The following is a 22,793-nucleotide window of genomic DNA, read 5'->3' on the forward strand; positions in this document are numbered from 1 at the left end:
CTTTGTGCAATCTTCTAGATAATCATTGACTTTATAGTAAGCTTTATTGCACAGACGTTCTTTAATAGTTTTCTTAAACCTATGTATACCTATGTAGGTTCTTCACGGGCCCAATCTAAGTGGATTTGCTAACACTGGCCCTAGCGAGGGCAGAACTTCTCTTAATCTACCACCAGATCGGAATCGCGACCCACGGAGAAGATTTGGCGGGTAAATATTCTAATAGAAGCCAGGGGTGGTATCCTTTAATACCACCTCGTCTCTCTCCCGGGACGTGGTAAAAGACTGTAGGATTTTTTGTCTATTTATTCGTTAGTAGTCTAAGGGGCTATTTCAGCTACGCCCGGTCGGGCTCAACCTGAGAGAAATTAAAGGATTCACCAGAGAATGGACAACAGCAATCTCTTAGTATTGTAACGTAAAACGAACCAAATTTACTGGTGGTAATTGCATTCTCCCACAATAGCGGTAGCTAGCTACCACCTTTCAAAGTAAGACATTTTATAGCGTAGCGCACATCTTGAGATGGGAGTCTGACATTCGTGATGATGTCTGTCAGATTTTTAACATCGCTGAAGTCCATGGGCGACGGTGACCACTCACCATCAGGTGGGCCGTATGCTCGTCTGACTGCAAGGGCAATAAAGAAAACGGTCCGGCAACCACTTAACATCAATCGGGCCGCCGGCTAAAATAGTAATATAGTCACAAGTTACCAGGCAACCATGATCTGCGAGGAGATATTAAACAAGATAGTTTCATCTGTCAGTTTAATAATTTTTTCTGCTACGCACCATCCGACTTTGGAATGAGCTCCCCTCCACGGTGTTTCCCGAGCGCCATGATATGTCCTTCTTCAAACGAGGTTTGCAGAGAGTACTTAATGGTAGGCAGCAGTTTAGCTCTGCCCCTGACATTGCTGTAGTCCATGGGCCACGGTAACCACTCACCATCAGGTGGGCCGTAAGATCGTCTGCCTACGAGGACAATAAAAAAAAATTAGAAGTAAAAGTACCAGGATAACATGAGATACGTGGAGGTATGTTAAGTATAATTTAGAACAATTTTGTTTGGACAAATTACCGCCAAAATACATTACAATAGGTAACTACTCTGAGGTAGTGAATTCTCAGCTGTCCGTGGACATCACTGACTTAGACTAAGCTTTTTTTTTTCTCCAACTTTTAAACTTTAAATTGTTCTTCTGTAAAGTTACAAAAATGTCGCTTAATACACAAATGGCCTTTCTTTCACCCCTCGATATAATATGTGTTTAAGATATTATAGGGGATACGTTCCGTATGTACGTGACAAAATAAAATCATACTTTAGGCGTAGTTGTAGTAAGGTCAATTTTCTTTAACAATAGTAGAAGTTGGACCATTTTTTTTATATTATTAGAAGTTGGAATTCTACCGTGAAGCAGTAATGCGTTTCGGTTTGAAGGGTGGGGCAGCCGTTGTAACTATACTGAGACCTTAGAACTAATTTATCAAGGTGGGTGGCCCGTTTACGTCGTAGATGTCTATGGGCTCCAGTAACCACTTAACACCAGGTGGGCTGTAAGATCGTCCACCCATCTAAGCAATTTAAAAAAAACACCTCTTTATATATACCAGTGTGCTTAGTGCGAGTTTTTTAACGTTCTCGATAACGTAAAAGTTAACTCATAATTGTATGCAGTTGAAACAGCGTCCCTAGCGGCTAACGTAGGCGAACGTTCCGACTCCATACAAAATTGAGTTAACTTTTACGCTATCGAGAACGTTAAAAAACTCGCATGCACGCTAAATGAGCTAATTAAGCGCTCCGTTATGAAAGGTGGGGGATTCGGACTCACAGTTGCCTAGAAGAGGATTATGAACCTCATACAAATATATCGGCTATTTCTTTAATTACGCTTGCTATGAGAATCGAGGAAGATATCAAAGACATCTGCCATTGATAAATGCGACATCTAAAATGTTATATTGAACAGCTGTTTTGGAAGCCATTTTGGATTCTTTTATTTGTATTACTTCATGATAATTAATGTATCTATAGAAGTCTACCAATAAAGCCGGTTGCACTAGGTGAATATGTTTGGATGTTTCTTTTTTTACATAAATGCGCGCAGGGAAATGTTTACGTTCAATCTGATAAGGATTGGATATGTGTCTGTGGACATCACCACACTCATTCGCTTTAAGAGGTGAACTCGTAAGTACCCAAGTAATTAGTTTAAAAGTTGTGCAATCTATACAATAATTGTGTGCGAGATAACTTTATTTAATTCATATCTGCGATCTCAGGGAGGGTAGGTACAGTTACTGCTTTTTTTCCTACCTATTCTGATAGCCTTGAGAGGCCATTTCAGTTTCTCCTTGACGTGTAGGTGAGCTCACGGGGCTCAAACCGGAGGTATTAGAACTTAGAACTTATATCTCAAGGTGGATGGCGCATTTACGTCGTAGATGTCTATGGGCTCCAGTAACCACTTAACACCAGGTGGGCTGTGAGCTCGTCCACCCATCTAAGCAATAAATTGCTAACACTGGCCCTAGCAAGAGCAGTGCATCGCAGAATCTACCAGCGGATCGGAAACGCGACCCACTGAGAAGATCCTGCGAGAAACTCAGTGGGCTGTGTCTGTGGGTTAATTTACTCGGAGAACAGTGACCGGGAGGTCTTCATTTTTTAACCCAAAAATTACGTGCAGGGAAATGTTTAAGTTTGTTTGATATAGATTCGATATGTGTCCACGGACATCACCATACTCATTCGCTTGAAGAGGTGAACTCGTAAACACAAGTAATTAGTTAACAATAATTGTGTGCGATTTAATTCATATCTTTGATCTCGGGGTACAATTACTGTTGTTTGGGATTACCTCCAATATGTCCGTTTTCGGGACCATTATTACCAAGGTCTTTCGAGACCCACGCCACATGTCTGGACCGACTCTGGCTCTGTCAATAACAATGACGACTGCACCGACCCGTTTCTATTGTACCAGGAGCTCAGAATGTGCTAGGAGCATAATACTTACAACCCGCTGTGACGTCACGCAAATTCGAAAACGTTCTTTGTTTTCAAAAATATTAGGAAAAACATTCGAAATTCAAAGACAATGATGTTCCACATCTGTTATGAATGAGTAAATGGCCGAGAACTTGTACCGACTCGCCCTCATTGTATCGACTTCCGGTCGGTTTCCGCACATCCGGTAGATTAGTTTGAGAACAATAATTACTTTTTTTACACGTCATTTAATTTTGGTAATGAAAAAGAAAATTTTTGTCTGCGACCTAAAGTAAACAAAAAAATATATGTGAGTTTACTTAATTTAAAGTAGATTTCATTTAAAAAAATTGGCTTTGTGGCGCAGAATATTGACTTTGGGGGTTAAATGTTAATCAGAAGATCTTCCATGAGGTGTCAAAGTTGCTTGGTTGACCGACGCTCTCAATGTTATTGTATAAACTTTCATAAAAATTCGTAAATTATCTTGAAAATGTCGTCATCGAGATTCAGTTTGCTCGATGCGAGTTTTTTTTAACGTTCTCGATCGCGTAAAAGTTAACTCAGATTTGTATGCAGTTGGAACAGCGCCCCTAGCGGCAAACGAGAGAAACTATTCGAGTATAAAAATCGCATTATGCACACAAGTATACATTTAGGTAATATCTTGTGTTCTTTGAAAGCCCTAGAGGTCATTATCGGGTTGCCAGACGTCCCGTATTTTAGGCTCAGTTTAAAATGTCCCGGTGGGACTGACTCTGTCCCATATTCGAACCGTACGATTACGAGTATAATAATTGTATTGATTTTTATAAATATGTTAAAATCGATAAAAATATGTTAAAACTGAGTTGCTCCTGGGAGAAATATCAAACAATATAAAAAATGTCACTATGTAATTTTGTTTTCTCATTTGTCCCGGCTAAAAAACTAAATTCTCATATTTTTATGCCTACTTAAGCATTTGCCCCTTATAGGATGAAAAAAAATCTGGCAACCCTGGAGGTCAATAAAAAAAAAACGTGACGAAAAATCGTTTTAAGCGTTCCGCCATTATACATAATTAATTATTGGTTTACTATTATTAGTGTTTTACGAACGGTCGTGAGTCGTGTCGAAGGAGTCTGTCGTGAGTATTGCTTAGATGGGTGGACGAGCTCACAGCCCACCTGGTGTTAAGTGGTTACTGGAGCCCATAGACATCTACAACGTAAATGCGCCACCCACCTTGAGATATAAGCTCTAAGGTCTCAGTATAGTTACAACGGCTGCCCCGCCCTTCAAACTGAAACGCACAGCTGCTTCACGGCAGAAATAAGCAGGGCGGTGGTACCTACCCGTGCGGACTCACAAGAAGTCCTACCACCAGTAAAAATGTTCGGATTAGTCGAACTTATAAGTGAAATTTTAAGTTTAAAATATTTTACGTAAGGCGTACGTGCGAAAAGCCTGGCAGTAACGCAATGGGGAAACAAATGTTCAAGAAGGCTTTAAAGAAAAAGGGAACAATAGGAACAGCTGGTCGTAGCTCGACATTCGGGACGAAAGAAAAAAAAACAGTATAATGTCGAACGCAACAGCTGATTGTGACGAACGCTTAGGGATGGTACTGCGAAGTTTTTAATGTAAAATTTAAATGCATATTACGTTTGGGTAGGGTAAGCGTATGACACAAACCAGTTTTAGAGCTTATTAGACTTAAGCGGGCGACTGTCGTCTACGGTACGACCCAGTAACTGGGATACTATTAAAACAAATATTTTTTTCTGTATGGAAACTAGCGACATCTTGTAGAGGATGCCTCTAAACTTATACGTTGTTAATTATTGTATAACTAAACACGGAAAATAATAAAATAATCAATCATACAAGTCTTTGTGTTATAGGCAAATAGATTAAATTTTATCAATTTGTGGTTTCTGAAAATTTACAAAATCCGTCATCTATATATATAAACATGAATTGCTGTTCGCTAGTCTCGCTACAAGTCGAGAACGGCTAGACCGAGTTGGCTAATTTTGGTCCTGAATTATTTGTGGAAGTCCAGAGAAGGTATAAAATGTAGATAAATATGAAAATGCTCGGAATTAAATAAAAATAACAATTTTGTTTTTCTTTGATGTGTCCCCCGTCTCGGACGGATTCCTTTTGTTTATTTTAAGTTTATTTTATATGTCGGGGGAGATACAGATGGAACGTTTTTAAAAAGTGTGACGTCAGCATTGCTGACGTCACGGTTATTGCTTGGTTGACGATAACTCATGTTTGGGTTTCCGAAACAAAACTTCACGAGAACTTCACAAGAACTTCGTATATTGCACGAGAAGCATAACAACGTTACAGAGATATCCGTACAGTACAACGGCTCGGACACGAATCAATCAGTGCTAGACAGCACGGCCGTATTTATGGGGCTTCGTACCCGTGAGCGTGTTGACACGTTTTAAACACGTGAGCGTGTTTACACGTTTTTCAAACACGTGAGCGGGTTTACACGGTTTTCAAACACGTTTTAAAGTATTGAAATTACAATAAAAGGAACTGTTTAACATTAATTTCTTATCACAGAGTAATTAGTTGATGATCAGTAGGTAAATAGTCATATTTGCGCCGACACGGCCATACTGACAGGCGGTGCGCGCTCTGCACCAGCCGCCCATGTATGGTGTATCACCAGAGAGTTCTTGGAGTCCATCTGAAACAATGGAATGTCTGTTTCTGAGATTGGTATCTGTGTACCTTTTTATGTTACTTTGAAAGTAACTTATTTTGTGTAGTTTTATATTGTGACGTACACTATGGTACTATGTAGTGGACGTACACTGTGGTACTATGTAGTGGACGTACACTGTGGTACTATGTAGTGGACGTACACTGTGGTACTATGTAGTGGACGTACACTGTGGTACTTATGTAGTGGACGTACACTGTGGTACTTATGTAGTGGACGTACACTGTGGTACTTATGTAGTGGACGTACACTGTGGTACTTATGTAGTGGACGTACACTGTGGTACTTATGTAGTGGACGTACACTGTGGTACTTATGCAGTGGGCGTACACTGTGGTACTTATGCAGTGGGCGTACACTGTGGCACTTATGTAGTGGGCGTACACTGTGGTACTTATGTAGTACAGAATAAAGATTGAGAAGCTTTATACAAAATTGTTATAAGTATAGGAATGCTGTACATGGGAGGTGAGCGATGATATTGAAGTGCTTGTAATGCTCCACGCTTACTCGCACGATTTATGTACTCGTAGATATATCGATACAAATGCTCCACGCATAATTGCACGATTTGATTTCTCGTAGATAGGATTGATGCTGTGGCGCTGAGCGGTCTCGAACGCCGTGGTCCACAGGGGCTCTAATGGAAGTGGGAACTAGGACGATGCTGGGGCCTAGGCCTAAGTCGGTCAAAGTTAGTCAGTCATAGTCAATCATTTTGACCGTGGTCCCCAGAGGCTCTGAAAAGTAATGTTTTTTTTTTTTTTTTTTTTTCTTTTTCTTTCTTGCCTTTTGTTTAGGCTTATGAGGGTTTGATGCTGTGGTGCTGAGCGGTCTCGTACGCCGTGGTCCACAGGGGCTCTAAAGGATTGTGAAGGTCGATGCTGTGGCCTGGGCCTTATATTTATGACCGTGGTCCACAGAGGCTCTGAAAATAAATAGCGTAATGAAGAGCTCACATGGGAATGATGCTGTGGTGCTGAGCGGTCTCGTACGCCGTGGTCCACAGGGGCTCTAAAGGATGTAGGTAGGACGATGCTGTGGCCTAGGCCTTATGTATTATGACCGTGGTCCACAGGGGCTCTGAAATTGGTTCAAGGAAGGAAAATAGGATAGGGGTAATGTACAGGCTTACTTTTAATGATGGTCGACCCGTCAACAAAGACAAAGGCCAACGGCTGGATCTTACTGCTGATGTTGATACTGACTTTCTCATAAATTGGTAAACATTTTAAGTAACTATCAGGATAGCAGTAAGAAATATAAATCGGCGCGCGGCGGGGATGGTTAAGCGGTAGTTTCCGTTATCACTCGTGTTCGATTGAACTCAGTTTAGTCAATAAAACTTTTTGAATAATAATTATTGAAACCCAACACACACAACTTTCACAATGACAGGGTAAACCGACAGTTTCGTGCCACATACCAACAGACTGACTGACTGCCAGAGACTCATTGACTCTGACGGACGGACCGTCTGATACGGACTGGATGACTGTCTGACACGGAACGCCACGACTCTGTCCACGTACCGCCATTTTATACTGTGGCGTTACGGAGTCTACCCTACATTTTGTGATATTTATCAAAACAGCATTTCATCATTTAAAATAATAGTCAAAATAACGCCTTAATATTACTAAAAGTCTTTAATCACGACACGGCCATTCTGACATGTCACACGTCCCTGTGTGACGCTCCTGCTAGAAAAATAACCTTCTGTAATATCAAACAGGTTTCGTCTCGGCCAATCCTGATTCATTCAAGATTGAGGATTGGGATTCTTTCATTACAAAACATAACGTTAGCTTTCAACAAGATCTTTAACCTGTGTAAGTAGATAATTTAATTACCCAATTATTAGCGACACACTATACAACTAAAAAATTTCATTAACGCTCAATAAGCATTAGAAACCAGAGTCATTACAAAACTAAGTAATGTGAGTAGTATTTCATCAGTATTCAGTATCAATCACAAACTGTCGTTACAATCACCTCCATCTAGTGAGAGTAACTCATGCCACCTATATCGAGTGACGATAACCTTGATACCTCCATCGAGCGACGCAAATAAGTGGGACCTCCATCCGGCACCCAACTTCAACATAAAACACACGCTCGATTTAGGTGATGTGTTCAATTACCAGTTTTATAAATGACACCGAATACTTATCTTTACTAATCACACAAAATAGGACAACAAAAATCCTTACTTTAATCAGTTAGTTGTATCGTGGTCTTTTGACTCTACATCTTCTAAATCACTAGTTTCAACAAAATCGTATTTAGGGATTGCACTACATTTTGATGAATTAAGCACACACACATAGTAAAAGCTTAGAAAATTCTCAAGTATACGGAAATAATTGATCACAATAAACTTCTAGAGCAAATTAAAGAGCGGAGGATGATCAGAGCCTTGTACCACCGTCGTTTATTCATTCAACCATTTAATTAAGCATAATTAAATTATCGAAACTTCACATAAGCCTCTCTATCGCCACGGCTCTCCCGCCGACCAGCAATCGCAATTGCCCTCATGATGCGCATCCACAGCGTGAATCGCCCGTGTGCATCACCCCCTGACTACACACGATGGTATTTACAGACCCCGACCTCCGTCAGAGCCAAACGCGCACCGCGCACCCACGGACTACTTGAGTTGCCTCAAGAGACATCGATTTCTACCGGGCTACGACTACGTAATAGCTACTAGTACGGTCGAACACAATACGGCCGATAGAGTCTTACTATAGTTTCCAGCACAACTTAGGCTCACTCATCTTCAATAGGATCATTGTCAACATCAACTTCGACTGGTACATGACCTACTGATATCCTCCTCAACCTATCGTGTGCATATTTGTACGTACGCTTACCGGAAAATTTTAAATTTTCGCCTTTGTTTGATTAAATCGCGCCTTATCATAATCTTTTGTTCTCATACGCTATCTCGCGAATTTCGTCAATATCAATTTCAGTCTACATCGCTACACATCAACGACGGTCTTGCAACCTTGCCGATTAAAAGCTCGAGTGGCGATGCTTTCGTTACACGACTCATCGTGCAATTAATAGCTAGCTGAACCTCACCTACAACATCTTGCCACGATCTGGTATCGCTAGTCTACCGCTGTTAACATTGCTTTTAGGACACTCATAACGCGCTCTACCTGTCCATTAGTACGAGGGGAACCGGTTGCTCTCTGGTCTCGTCAAGGTTAATCTCTTGTTTTCAGTATCATTTAAAGTAAAAAGCTTTTCGGGGTATGGCACGCGAATTATTAAAAGCTCAAGAGGGCTCACCCTTTTTATACGTTGGATAGAACAATTTAAAAAATATGTGCTTCTAGCACTTCTTGTCAAGAACATGTCAAGAACAATTCCATGAGCTAATTGCGAGCTTGGTCAGCAATAACGCAAGTGTGGGCTTCGAATAAGGACACACTAGATTTAAGTGCTTATTTCGCTGAATGCTCAATCTCACTGAACCGATTAAAACAACTATCGGGTAGTACATGACATTAAAATGGTTAAGCAATAAATCATCGCAAAGGATTTGTTCCGTACAGTTTTGGTCAAAACAACAGACCCTTTATGAGAACCATCGCATAAAATTCCTGAATTATGAAGCTACTACTAATAGATTTCTCGACAAGAGAACATTCGGCATCAGATTCCAAATAAAAGTAAAACGACTCACCAGATTTTTCTCATTAACCAAAACACCCGATGTTACGCAGCTACCGGCACGTCGCTCTGCTGCTGCGTTGCTCGCGGCCGTCGATGACATCGCGCCATCAATTTGCCTCGGCGGCAACTCGTGGCAATGTTTTTGCTTAGATGGGTGGACTATGAACGAGCTCATAGCCCACCTGGTGCTATGTAGTTATTGGACCCACATATATCCACAACGCAAACGCGTCATCCACCCCGAGATACAAGTTTCAAGGTCTCAGCATAGCTACAACCGCTGCCCCACGATTCAAACCGAAATACACCACTGCTTCACGGCAGAAATAGGCAGGGTGACGGTACCCGTGCGGTCGATGGCACTATACGGATCACCCGTCTGGTGCCACGTCCTTACCCACTAGAACGTCGCTGCGCTGCGACGGCGGCAGCGCGCGATCGCGGTCAGAGTCATTCAAGGATACCTCACAGTCTCCTACGAGGCGGCGCGCCCTAGCGCAAGTGCAGCCGGAGCGCGAGGGCTCCAAACTCGGCAGTCCGTGCTGGAGGCGTAGTCTCGTCATTTGGCGGACCCGTCGGCCGGCCTCCGTACCGTCGAGGCGATCTGCCCGGTTCTCGCAGACTGGGTGGGCTGCGACCGCAGAAGTCTCACCTCTGGCTACCTGTGCAGACTCACAAGACATCTTACCACCAGCCACCACGCAAATTACAATTTTGCGGGTTCCACCTCTACTACACGATGTTACTCCCACACTGCGGAAGCCAACCGCGAACACTTGTCAAGCACGCACAAGCACACACTTCACCCGAAAAACTGGCATCCGCCTGCGGGACCCGAACACCGCCGCATCGTCAGACACGAACGCACCGGACGGTGTATCTTACAGGTCACGACGACTTCAAATGTGTCAATTTTCTTCCCCACGAAAAATTGCTTGCTTTCTTGTTTGCTTGCTTGTCGTCATGACAGATCCATTATTGTGATCGAACTTCCACTTGAGACTTGCACTTGCCTTAATTTCTTGCAACAGCTTGTTTCGTGTCCTATTTCCGCTAGTAAATGCCATGTGATAAAGTTTCTTCGTGGCTCAGATCTTCCATCGAGGTAGCAGACGCTATTACACGACTTGCGTATGCTGCATTCACGCTTTTGTGGCTTACCATTGCTTAAATTGATAAGCGTCGCAGCAAGAATTTTGCATAACGAGCGAGAAATAAGTCGCAAATGCCTCCATGTGACACTTACGTATGAAATCCGCGACAATCATGATAATGCACCGCCTTTCAGGGCCCCACTGAAGACTACAATGAGCCGTGCACCATCCAGTAGACGTTCATCGAGGTACATATCAATCGTAGCGCACCAAGCACATGGATCGGAATCTGTCTGTTCCCGAAGAATTTCTGACCCGTGATCTCAGATACCGTTACTGGTATTCTCATCTGCATCATGTTTTTCCGCTGTACTTCGAACATGTTCAAACACGTCACGCCAGTGAGAGTAGAGTCCTGATCCTTCACTTCTGATGTCGGGGGAGATACAGATGGAACGTTTTTAAAAAGTGTGACGTCAGCATTGCTGACGTCACGGTTATTGCTTGGTTGACGATAACTCATGTTTGGGTTTCCGAAACAAAACTTCACGAGAACTTCACAAGAACTTCGTATATTGCACGAGAAGCATAACAACGTTACAGAGATATCCGTACAGTACAACGGCTCGGACACGAATCAATCAGTGCTAGACAGCACGGCCGTATTTATGGGGCTTCGTACCCGTGAGCGTGTTGACACGTTTTAAACACGTGAGCGTGTTTACACGTTTTTCAAACACGTGAGCGGGTTTACACGGTTTTCAAACACGTTTTAAAGTATTGAAATTACAATAAAAGGAACTGTTTAACATTAATTTCTTATCACAGAGTAATTAGTTGATGATCAGTAGGTAAATAGTCATATTTGCGCCGACATATACAAAAGTTTAGGTCTTTTATTTATCGATTGAGGCACTACGAAGTCTGCCGGGTCATCTAGTACTATTATAAAAAACATAGAACTATGTTTTTCGTTCAGTAAATGTTTTATCATAGCTTATTATACTCTTGTTTATAATTGCGGAAATGTTTTTTATCGATTACTTAGATTACAACGCGAGGTCTCTCTGTTAACGATTCGTATCAGTTAAGATAGATTTTGTGATCCAATTTGTGTTTTTAAAATTAAGTGACTTTCCTGGTCTACGTTCTTGCACACATTGAATCTGATGGATTTGTACTCCTCTTTTCTACCTATGCTGGTTACCTAGGGGCTTATAGCAGCTTAAAAGAGTGAGTAGGTGAGCTCACGGGGCTCTAACCTGACGACGTTGCTAACACTGGCCCTAGCAAGAGCCGTGCTTTGCAGAATCTACCACCGGATCGGAAACGCGACCCACTGAGAAGATTCCGCGAGAAACTCAGTAGGCTGTGTCTAGGGGTTAATTCGCTCGTCGAGCCCATACATAACATACCTAAAAGCACCGTTGGTGGATCCTATTTAACGTGTGAGATACACGTGTTTCTATATTAATGGAGTATTTTTGCACGTCAGTCCCTCTGTTCTCTTCAACGACCAAACTGCAAACCTGAAAAATAAACTGTATATAAATAATTTCGAAACATTAAATTAAATTTCTTCGACAACCCTAACATTTCAAAGAGCAAGCTCACATGAGATCCCGTTTTCAAACAGCTGTTCTTTGCAAACGCACACGAAAGAGACAGCAATAGCTCGGCTAGCTTGTTAGAGCAAGACGCGTATAGGACATGTGTATCCAAGATAAAGTAAAGTACTTTTTTGATTATGTATTTTTGTGTTAAATTTTTTTTTTTAACGCAATTTCAAGTTCAACGTACTCTATATTCTACCGTAGATTCAATTTTGTTGAAGTTTCGACATTATATTGCACATTATATTGCCTATTTCTGCCGTGAAGCAGTAATGCGTTTCGGTTTGAAGGGTGGGGCAGCCGCTGTAACTATACTGAGACCTTAGAACTTATATCTCAAGGTGGGTGGCGCATTTACGTTGTAGATGTCCATGGGCCCCAGGTAACCACTAACATCAGGTGGGCTGTAAGCTCGTCCACCCATCAAAGAAAAAAAAAAACATTAGAATTAAAATGGCGTTATCCAAAATTCTCGTTTTTTTGTAAACTCCAAAAATGTAGGTAATTGAAAATTTTTTAATTTTAATCATTTAAGCCTTAAAGCGCGCATCTTAAGGCTTAAAATACGCGATTGATTTAAAAAGAGACGGAAAATGTACTTTGTAGTTTTCTAGGCTAACATTTAAATTTAATTTTATAAACTGATAGAAACCACTTTTAAATGTCGTTCGAAGTATTAAAACACATTTTCTTAAAATTTTTAGTTAGCCACTTCAATTCTATAAGTGTGATATCCGTTTATTTTTTTATTGCTTAGATTGGTGGATGAGCTCACAGCCCACCTAGTGTTAAGTGGTTACTGGTTACATTACATACTCGTCCTGTCTCTTTCTTTCGTTAAGCAGTCAACACTCCGATCTCACGTCTCAATGGGAACATTTACGTTTTGATGACGTCTACAAGAAACAAAATGCGCGGTAAAAAATACATTAAATCTCTGTAAAGTCGGTTTACGGACGATAGTTTTACGTGATAACGTCAGTAGGAGAATATTCGAACTGCTAGCTCTGACGTCACGTGAGAAGAGAGCGAAATGTGTCACAAGCCAACGCCTGGGCCGATCGTGTCTCTCTATCGCTTGTTCCGACCTCTCGCTTGCACGCTCAGGCGGAACGTGACACTTTTTCGTGCGTGCAGTCGGTATTCATTGGATTTATAAAACGTTATCACTTCAAACATAGCAACTATTTACAAAAAAAAAAAAATTGCTACAGTTTTATTTCAGCACACACGCCAAATTGCGAATTTGCATAATATTTGGTGTTACCTAACTTTAATCTACAGCGGTCCGTTCGCGTACCATTTTCGAAATTTCGTAATTCGAACACAACATGAACGAACGTCAGTGTTGGTTCCGAGGTTAACCGAAATTAGCCGAAGTTAGCCGAAGAGGTATAATAATGTGGCAGGGCTGTGTCGTGCTCTCACAAAGTACATTATAATTATTATATAATATTCACATACCAAATGTTTATTGCTTACACGAAGCTTATGTTCAGATACGCAGTCACACAGTCATACAATCTGAGCAAACTTCACGCATTGCACATTTAAAACTAATAATTAAACAAATAAATAATGGTAGGTATGTATTCATTTAAGAATGCGTATTTACAACGTACTTACTGGCTCTCTGTTGTTTGGTAAATAAAAAAAAGGACACGTACTGCTTTTTAACCGACTTCAAAAAAGGAGGAGGTTCTCAATTCGACTGTATGTTTTTTTTTTATGTTTGTTATCTAATAACTTTTGACTGGGTGAATCGATTTTGATGGTTCTCTTTTTTTATTAGATAGCTGACGCTTCCCGTATGGTCCCATTACAATTAGTCCAGTTCTGATAATTGTATCCAGAAGAAAACCATATAAGTCTTCAATTTGCATTAAGTATGCGCGACAAACAGATGAATAACTCAATATCGCGCCAACCGATTTCAATGATTATTGTTTTTAGTGTATATTAATTTGTTTTGGAATATCTTTATTTTATTTGAAGTCAGTTTTTGTTGAAGCATGTCTATTTACAATTGAGTCGTCTATTATCAAAGGTGGCAATCTGTGCATTTGGATAAAAAAATGTTATTGATATGTCAATACAGATTGATTTGAATATAATCGTCTCCTTCAAAGAATACGGTTCAAAACCTGCATTAAATAAAGGTTAATACTTAACCTGTTATTTATCTAAGATATCGTTCAGAAGAGTTTTGTGACTGCCAATGGAATACAAAGTCAATAATTCGTTTTTCTGATTTACCAATAATTGTCCAAAAGTCACATTGCCGGCTTTGATAATAGTCGACTCAATTATAAATTCACCAATTCCAAAACTTCCTAATTATGTATTTATTATGTATTATTTATTATTATATCGATATATCGAGGAGTGAAAGGCTGTCTGTCTGGTTTAAGCGACATTTCGCTTAACACGTGACGTTAATCTTTGTAATTAAAGTTGCTTCTTATTTGGTATTAGCATCGACAGTTAGATGTTTTTTAATTGAATTTTAATTATGTTGTTAAGTCAATCAATTCGAATAGTTGAAGAAGTTTTTTTTTTGTTATGATATTTCTTAAACTGTAAATGGCTCTCCTGTAAAGTTGCGAAAATCACCTGTCGATATAATTGTAGGTCTAACAGCTAACTTCAATGCAATCTGAGTTATGTTGTGTGTGTTTGTTTCAATGAATGAGTATTTCGTATACTACTAATCTATTTCTAGTTGTACCCTGTACATTTGTAAGGAATGTTTCCATCTATACTATATATAATAATAATAATATTATAAAGAGGAAAGATTTGTTTGTTTGTTTGTTTCGAATAGGCTCCGAAACTACTGGACCGATTTGAAAAATTCTTTTTCCATTAGAAGCCGACATTGTCCCTGATGAACATAGGCTACTTTTTTTTATTTTTTTTTTATTTTATTTTTTTTGTTTCATGTGTGTTTTAATGTTTCCGAAGCGAAGCGAGGGCGGGTCGCTAGTAATATATATTATTATAATAAACGAATTGTTATATCAAACATGATGCATTTGTTTTCCGTGTCGGAATATCTCATATTTTTTTCGGTTTAAACGACAGGAAAACACAATCGAAACGTGGATCTCATGTCTTAAAACCAACGATGTTCCTGTGATAACTTATCACCAGTCGAGCTGTGATCTCAGCAGTTCATCGAGAAAAATAATTAAAATAAATCAAATGTTGGACATAGTAGGCAGCCCTATAAAAATTCAACACTAATGATCGTGAGAAAACGGAGCGAGCGTTATAGAGAGATACGTTTGTATGAATGCGTTCGAAATTCCAAATTCGAAAAATTTTGAATTTAGTACTACTAATGTCTGTCGCTAATCGTCGCGTCGCGTTGGCTTGACTCGATTTTTTGAATGGTTTATTTTTATTATGTTGGTACTAACATTGCGTTCGATTGTTTTGAATGCTAACCTTTTGGCGGGAATTTATTCTTAACGATAGGCTATTTGCGAGATTTTTGATATTTTATAGGGGAGAAATTTAAAGGTTAAAGTTTTGAAAAGAATATAATAACAAAAAAAAAGTTCTTTAGCTATTTGAACGCAGTAAACTTAATTGAAGTTCAATTAGAAACATCGAACTGTTGATGCTGATGCCAAATAAAACGGACCTTTAATTACAAAGATAAATGTCGCGTGCTAAGTGAAATGTCGCTTAAACCAAATAGCCTTTCACCCGTCGAATTATGGTTGTGTCAGATTATGATTATACTTAAGTATTACATTATATTCAAAAGATGCAATATTGGTTCAGATTTTGTAGAACATCGCACGCACCGACAAAAAAGACCAAACGTTGTACTAAAATAAAATAAAAAATAATAAAATTTAATGTAACTTTCCAAAGTGTTTTTAGATGGTAAAAATTACATTTAGTTTTTTTTTTTTTTAATACTTATATTTTTAAATTCAATTCAAATTTCGGAACCGGAACGAATTCGAACAGAGCAATTCGAATTTCGAAGTCAATAACACTGGAATTAGGTACACCAAAAAAAAATATTACCGGCCCATGGGAACTAGCTGCCTGTCTAACACAATATTCCGCAAATCTTCCGTCCCTCTCTAACACTAAGGATCGGAGTCGTCCGGTCTCTTTCCGACGGGCGTGCTTAGAATACTAACATTGTCTCGTTTTTTTTTATTATGTTAGATTACGTGAAAAGATTGAGGGAGATTTGCTTTTTAAAGTTTGCTCTTTTTTCTCAGATGACGTATTGACCGGACTCGAAGTTGAGTGATTCACAGAGTCACCTGAGTAAATTATATTAATGCACACGCGAAAGGTATCTCATATATTAATACGTGAAGCTTGCTGGTGGTAGGACGTCTTGTGAGTCCGCACGGGTAGGTACCACCGCCCCGCCTATTTCTGCCGTGAAGCAGTAATGCGTTTCGGTTTGAAGGGTGGGGCAGCCGCTGTAACTATACTGAGACCTTAGAACTATCTCAAGGTGGGTGGCGCATTTACGTAGTAGATGTCTATTGGCTCCAGTAACCACATAACACCAGGGGGGCCGTGAGCTTGAGATAGTGAGTGATCATGTGTTTAAAAAGTAAAAAAAATCGAAAAAAAATTATAATCATTTTTTTTATACTTAGACACTTCACTTTTATTGTCATTAAGTTTGAGAATCATTAAATTTATTAACCCTATTTAGAGTAAAGGGAGTGTTTTTACTACCAGTCTTATTTCCCGGTTATTTCTGAACGCTTATACCGTTATAGGTCATGATTTTTTAGCCTGGCAACATTCGTGAATGATATGAAATAAATAGTAACAATAGACAAAAAAAAGTTTCCTTAAATTATATATCTTAATCGTAGTTTGTATAAATATATTTTTAAGAAGGTCAAAGAAAATCTTTATTTACTTATGTAGGTTTTAATTCAATTTTGTCAAAAATCAGTATTTTGAATTGTTCCGCGGAAAATGAAAAAAAAAAAATTGTATCACTAGCGGACGCCATCGTGAGAACGAATTCTAAATTCAAAATACAACAGAGAACGTCATTTCGTTTTACAAACACGAAACTCATTATTCAAACTCGACGGTACCTTATAATGCAACCGAGAAATTACTGTCGTAGTCTTATCGCCGTTGCACAGAGTGCATTTTCCTTTAGAGCGATACCAAAATTAAAATTGTTTTTTGAAAGTCAACCAAATTACATTTACGAGAATATAGATTTAATGAAATCAAGAATAGAGTACATATTCTAATGGTTTAATTTTCATACTTTGCATAGCAAAGGTACGCTGCTTGCTGTGTGAATGTATTGTGGTTCATTTGCAAGATGTTTCGCTTCCGGGATATTGGTTCTATTGAATTTATTATATGTAATTTCACCTGTTTTTGGCACATTACGAGAACGCTTCCGCCAATAACAATGTATTTTGAACGGGCGTTCGAAATATGATTGAAAGTTCCTTGCCTTTATGAGCGCCTGGTACTTGTTACTGTTTTCTTTAGAGTGTTGTGCTCCTGGTCTTGCAGATGTCCATGAGCGACGATGACGACTTACCATCAGAAGGGCCGCGTGCTCGTCTGCTTACAAAACATTTCTTTAACTAGTCCCTTGTAAGTAGTGGAAATGCGACTATAATTAATTGAAATTATAAGTTTGAATATTATTATGGTTCTATTGTCAAAGACTACTTCTATTATCACAGATTTCGCCAAAACTACACTTTAGGCAAATATTAATAAAGACAAACAATAATAATCTATTGTCAATTTGACCACAGACCTTAAATAATAAACAAAAGAGTATTTATTAAAAAAATATTTACATTATGCACGCCTTCTCTATATTCTATAGAAGTGTGGGAAATTTCATACTCCTCCGTCGGCGCAATTTTCGTAAAAAACGGTACAAAGTTATTGCTTGACGTATTAATATGAAGATTAAAATTAACTTTAATAACTAATGAAAATAATAATCGATTTTCACAAAATCGATACGTATCACCGGCTGACATAATCGTTACTCTCCTAGTATCGAGATGCGAATGTAATCGATACATCGGAAAGGTGAAGTTCCCACGGACCGTGAGACTCGGCCGTTGCCACATAGAAAGGGTAACGTAACGACGAAAGTCGATTATGATCATTAAAAGCATCAGACATAAGAGCTACTTTCCGAAATTGAACTCGATGATTAACCGTCATGATGTTACGTTTAGTACTAAATTTTTAAGGCAATTATGTACTTTTGAATGATAAATAGTTTAGCATCTCATAATTATTATGTACATTTTTATTCCATAGATTTTGTAAGGAGGTTCTAAGTTTTGTATAACAATTCCTTCGACATAATAAAATTAAATATACCTACTTAGAACATAATATTTAAAAAAAGAAAACGCCTTCAAAACGTATCACTTAAAAGACCGGATCGAAACTGATTACGATCAACAATTACCAACATTAAAAGATAGACAATTAAAGTAAAACAAAAACATCGCCAACATTACAATAATGAAAAATAACAACATCCTGTCACACGGTACTCGTAATATCAGGCGAGAGCAGTGTTCCATTTTTAAAAACACGACTAGGCAGTTAGTTCTATTCGTGTGTTTGTTATTAAATCCGATGAGTGAGCGAGAAGTGTATATGTGTGAAAAGGACGTCCGATTTCAAGAGTAGTTTCTAATTATGCAGGTCATAGATTAATAGACCTATGCGCGTTTTTTTTTTCTATTATGGCAAAGGGTTTAGTTATGCAAGTTTTTTTTTTTTTTTTATGGGCATGATGCCAAAGATTACACTGTCGTTCAGACAAGCTTAGACTTATAAGGCCTGCTCTCTTTGATCATTCCCGAGCCCTAAAATGAGATCTTCATATAGACGTGATTCGAAAATGATCCTAGAAAAGGAAGATGTTCTCCTTTAAAAAAAAAAACTGACATGTTCCAAAAACACGATTACACTTTCCAAAGTAATACATTGCGTGCTCTATTAGCTTTAAAAAAGCGTCCGAACTAAAGAAGCATTGACACACAGACATATAAATCGAGGCGTTAAAGCTTTTATGAACAACTCTTTACAGCTTTACGTATCTTAAGAGTAGTATTCCGTTTTCCCACGGTCTTCGAGCAGCGCGGACTTGATAACGATATCTGATCAGCGATAACCTAATCTTACGACGTATCTAGTATTATCGCCTAGTATTTTGACACAATTTCACTGTTAACCATAAATACGGCTTACTTGAGAGCTTAGAACTTATATCTCAAGGTGGGTGGCGCATTTACATTGTAGATGTCTATGGGCTCCAGTAACCACTTAACACCAGGTGGGGGGATGTGATCTCGTCCATCCATCTAAGCAACAAAAAAAAATCCAGTTTGTTTTTTCATACCTATTCTAGAGACCTCGAGGGGTCATACTTGATTCACTGGGCGAATAGGCGAGCTCATGGGCTCAACTTGAGAGAGTTTGCTAACACGAACCCTAGCAAGAGCCGTTGTTCGCTGAATCTACCACCGGAACTGAGAAGATCCAGCGAAAAACTCAATGGGCTGTGTTTATGGGTTATATTAGCAAAAGAAAGTCTTTAAAAAGACATTAATATTACGCAACCCGTCCGCTTCGCTGGGCATTTAAAATTAACATTATTATTTCTCACCCCCACAAAGATCATTAACGCCCCCGCAACTGGTGTAAGGAGTCCAAGACTCATATAAATATTAGCCTATCAATGAAGTACATGTATTTTCTACATGGATACCAAGTTTCAAGTCAATCGGATGCACGGTTCAGTAGTTACTAGATGATGATGACCGAGCTTTGCTCGGTTTTTGTTTTGATAAAGCCATCTTGTTGTGTCTTTAAGGCGGTTAGTTGCCCTCAATTAAGAAAAATAGTATTCTTATTCACCAATAGATATCGGGAAGAGTTGATTATTGAAAACACGAATAAAACAACGTTTTCTAAAAATAAATCGTAGCTAGATAGATTTATCACCCCCGAAATCCCCTGTATACTAAATTTTATGAAAATCTGAATCTCGGAAACGGCAACGGAACATCCGTAAAAACCACTGTAGATTTATATAATAGTATAGATATCGCCCCACGCAGTTCCGTTATAGAAGAACGCATTTGTCTCCGAGGAGGGTACGCGAGAGTTAATTCCGTCGGTGTTAAACTGGGGGCAGATGGCGACACCCAGGGGGATCCCTTGTCTACGGGGGGACGCGGTCTATTTTTGTTTTCATTATCCAATACCCCTCCCGCGACGCTATGACAACGTCTTCGGGTTGATTTAAACAATGCGCCTTTTTTCACCTTAGGTGAGCTCACGGGGCTCAAACCGGAGTGTTGCTAACAGTGGCCCTAGTAAGATCAGTGCTTCGCAGAATCTACCACCGGATCGGAAACGCGACCCGCTGAGAAGATCCGGCGAGAAACTCAGTGGACTGTGTCTATGGGTTAATTCGCTCGTCGGGCCCTTCGTCGTTAGCGACGGGTTCGACGAGAACGATGACCGGTGCTTGTGGTACCTAAAAGCACCGTTAGTGGATCGGGAGGATCCTGACTGACGTGCTTAGGGCGAGATATAAGTCCCTTCACCTTGAGATATAATTTCTAAGGTCTCAATTTTTTTTCAAAAATTCCTTAGATAAATATGTGAAAATAAGCTGAGCGCTTAGATTAAAATGGTTAATATAATTCTAACTTCGTGTATTTTTTTTTATATCCAAAAACATTGTTCTCATTAAAAACATTTAATTATTTTAAGGTAATATCGCCCTTAAAACTGAGTGTAGTAAATACGAAAATTCCATAACAGTCTCACGTCACGCTCGAACGAAAAAAAGAAAAACCTCTTTAAACTAGTTTTAAAAAGCGAAGCGGTGAAGAATTACGTGAATGGAAGACATTTCATAGAATCGTCTAGAATTAAAGAGTGAACGATGTAGGCTTTATGTCTTTGCCGATAAGGTCGTAATTATAAGAGTGTCGTGTGAAATAATTACTGGTACTAGAGGTCCCGCAGTAGTCGAAATTCGACTATAATTAATTGGAATTGTAAGTTTGTACACATATTATAATCACAAATTTCGCCAAGGCTACACTATAAAAAATATTAATAAAGACAAACAATATTTAATCTATTCTCAATTTGACAACAGACGTCAAGAACAAAAGTTTGACAATAAATAGTATGCATGCGCGTGTGCGTCAAATACATGATATGTAGTGTGTGTAATGTTTTCTTTATTGATTTAATGTATCTTTTATGCATTATTTAAAAAAAATATTAGCATTGTGAACTTCTCTATATTCTCTATAAGTGTGGAAAATTTCATACTCCTCCGTTCGCGCAATTTTCGTAAAAAGGGATACAAAGTTTTTGCTTCACGTATTAATATATAGAAGATTGTTAGGATTCAGAGAATCCGCATAATGTCAACGCGCGCGAATTATTGAAATGGAATGATTAGTATGAAGTGTTCACCGGCGTCCATGACGCAATTTCGCGGCAGAATTTGACTACCGTTTTCCAAGGCGTTGAATGAAGGCTTTTAATGTCCACGGAGGATAATGCTTTTTTTTATTGCTTAAATGGGTGGAGGACGAGTTCACAACCCACCTGGTGTTAAGTGGTTACTGGAGCCCATAGACATGTACAACGTAAATGCGCCACCCACCTTGGGATATTAGTTCTAAGGTCTCAGTATAGTTACAACGGCTGCCCAACCCTTCAAACCGAAACGCATTACTGCTTCACGACAGAAATAGGCAGGGCGGTGGTGGTACCCACCCGCGCGGACTCTTAAGAGGTCCCCCCACCAGTAAAAAAGGTTAGCATGAGGTGTACCGTGAGTACGTTTTTTTTTGATTTCATTAGAATAAAAAATGTTACATTTCCAATAATGTTTCTTAGAAGGTCGGTCAACAGCCTCCAGATCTCTCGGTCTCCGTGACCGAATCAAGAATGAAGCGAAAAATCGAATTACGCGCTCCGGATAGATAGAGTTATATACATTTTTTTTTCTTTCAAATATAATTGAATTAAAATTACGAATTGGACACGTTTCGATTTAACGGATTAAGTTTCGGTTGCGTTGCCGGCGCGGCGTGTCGGACAGTCGTGATCATCCGTGAGCGCCCGTGAGCTTCCGTGATCACTGGTGAGCACAGCTCGTTAAAGTTAGAATCCTGAGCGTAGTGAGGGACTCGACAGCACGAGATGCAAAAAACTTTGCTCTCGTGTAGCACACATAGCTTTTCACCTCAGCAGTGAGAACACATATCACTTAGGAGAACATAGAAATGAACAAGAATAGATTGATATAACTATTTAAAAAAAACGTATTTTTTTTATTACAAATATCTTTAAGGGCATTAGGCGTTTCCGAACGTGTTTTTTTTTTATTGCTTAGATGGGTGGACGAGGTCACAGCCCACCTGGTGTTAAGTGGTTACTGGAGCCCATAGACATTTACGACATAAATGCGCCACCCACCTTGAGGTATAAGTTCTAAGGTCTCAAGTATAGTTAAAACGGCTGTCCCACCCTTCAAACCGAAACGCATTACTGCTTCACGGCAGAAATAGGCAGGGCGGTGGTACCTACCCGCGCGGACTCACAAGAGTTCCTACCTCCA

The 22,793-nt window shown here is 39.4% G+C and overlaps 1 protein-coding gene across 2 annotated transcripts in view; it reads left to right on the forward strand.

Annotated features, from left to right (window-relative positions):
- Nucleotides 1-22,793, forward strand: part of neur (E3 ubiquitin-protein ligase neur) — a 53,207-nt gene that overhangs the window by 13,415 nt on the left and 16,999 nt on the right. The window lies entirely within an intron of this gene.

This window comes from Bombyx mandarina, chromosome 24, assembly GCF_030267445.1.
Source record: "Bombyx mandarina strain Sakado chromosome 24, ASM3026744v2".
Classification (NCBI taxonomy): domain Eukaryota; kingdom Metazoa; phylum Arthropoda; class Insecta; order Lepidoptera; family Bombycidae; genus Bombyx; species Bombyx mandarina.